Raw genomic sequence first — 1,605 nt, 5'->3', positions numbered from 1 at the left:
AAGTTAAATAAACTAAGGCAAGTCACTTTAAAAATGTGGTCAAGTTAGGTGTGGCCAGGAAATCTGTGCAAATTTGAGAAAAAAAATGTCAGACCCAATAGAATTAAACCATGTGTGACAGGAACAGCTGTGTAAGAAAGCTGAAGCAGAGCACTTCTCAATGGAGACCGGCTTGAACAGGCCTAAAGTAACAAAAAATTGGTCAACAAATGTGTATTTAGATGTTTTTATTAAAGTTTAAAGCAGGTACATTTAAATTATATTCCCACTTTACTAAATGTTTAGGTTAACTAACCAATCTCTCTCCAGTCTTATTAAATTTAATTCAGGCTTCAGAGATGGTATTAATCATTTAGGGCTGCAAAAATTGGGGAAGAAGCTTTTATCAAAAGAGTGGGGCTTAAACTACTACTTGTAAGTTATGTAGGACCTGAATCAGTGATTGGGGGCTGAGGAAGACACACGGGATGAAACAGCATATTCACAACTGTCAGGTAGAAATAAGTAGGAATGATTTTTTTTTTTTTTTAAAGTAGTCTCAGGGCGCCTGGGTGGCTCAGTCATTAAGCGTCTGCCTTCGGCTTGGGTCATGATCCTAGGGTCCTGGGATCCAGCCCCACGTCGGGCTCCCTGCTCCTCGGGAAGCCTGCTTCTCCCTCTCCCACTCCCCCTGCTTGTGTTCCCTCTCTCGCTGTGTCTCTCTCTGTCAAATAAATAAATAAAATCTTGCTAAAAAAAAAGTAATCTCTAAACCCAATGTGGGGCTCGAACTCACGACCCCGAGATCAAGAGTCGCATGCTCTGATATGATGTTGATCAAATGTCTGACCTGAAATGAAATGGAAAAAAAAAGAAAAGAAAAGAAAAAAAGGAAAAAAAATTTTTAAAAATGGGGGGGAGAAAAAAAAGTCACATGCTCTTCAGAATGAATCAGCCAGGTGCCTTAGGAATGATCATTTTAATCCCTGAGGTAGAACCATGATCGTTCGAGTGGATCTCATTCCAGCAGCATCAGCAATATCAGGAAGCTGGCTAGCAGTTTGGACTGTCAGGCCTCACCCCAGACCCACTGAGTCAGAATCTACAATTTAACAAAATCCCCAGGTAATTTTATTTGCACATAACCTGTGACAAGGGCTGTTTTAGAGAAAGAAGGAATCTTCTTAAACTGAACCGAAGAGTTAATATGGTACACCAAGACAGAATGGCAGCTGAGTTTATTAAGTACCTACTATGAGCCAGGCAAACTACCAAGTGCTTTGCAAACCCTGTCTTACTTAATTCTCAAATGTCCCAGTCTTGTAAAATAGAGGTGATCTTTATTCTCAATAACGAAACAATCTTCTCTGCTCTCTGTGATCCCTTCAGTTGAACTTGGTATAAAGAATGCATTAGTGTCTCAAAACCTCAAATAATTGCTTTTAAAATTCAATATGTAAAATATTTTGACATAATATTTTTTGCTCCCTTTGTTCCCTGGGTGGCATACTCTTAGGGTTGGGATGATCTCAGATGCCTTGATAATTTCAACCTATAAGAAATGAGATGCAACTCAGAAGCACTCTGGTTAGAACAGCGGTTTAAAAAAAAAGCAAGAAATACGTA

The 1,605-nt window shown here is 39.3% G+C and overlaps 1 non-coding gene across 1 annotated transcript; it reads left to right on the top strand.

The window, feature by feature from the left end:
- Window positions 1-801: 801 nt before the first annotated feature.
- On the top strand, window positions 802-860 carry LOC114216968 (small nucleolar RNA SNORD78). Its single transcript, XR_003610889.1, has one exon. It is a non-coding gene; the product is annotated as a small nucleolar RNA SNORD78 (small nucleolar RNA).
- Window positions 861-1,605: the final 745 nt, after the last annotated feature.

Source organism: Eumetopias jubatus, unplaced genomic scaffold (genome assembly GCF_037043125.1).
Source record: "Eumetopias jubatus isolate StellerSeaLion01/CBP00866 unplaced genomic scaffold, mEumJub1_p1.0 scaffold_4, whole genome shotgun sequence".
Taxonomy (NCBI): Eukaryota; Metazoa; Chordata; class Mammalia; order Carnivora; family Otariidae; genus Eumetopias; species Eumetopias jubatus.
The sequence above is the reverse complement of the archived record's forward strand: the minus strand, read 5'-3'. Positions and strand labels throughout refer to the sequence as shown.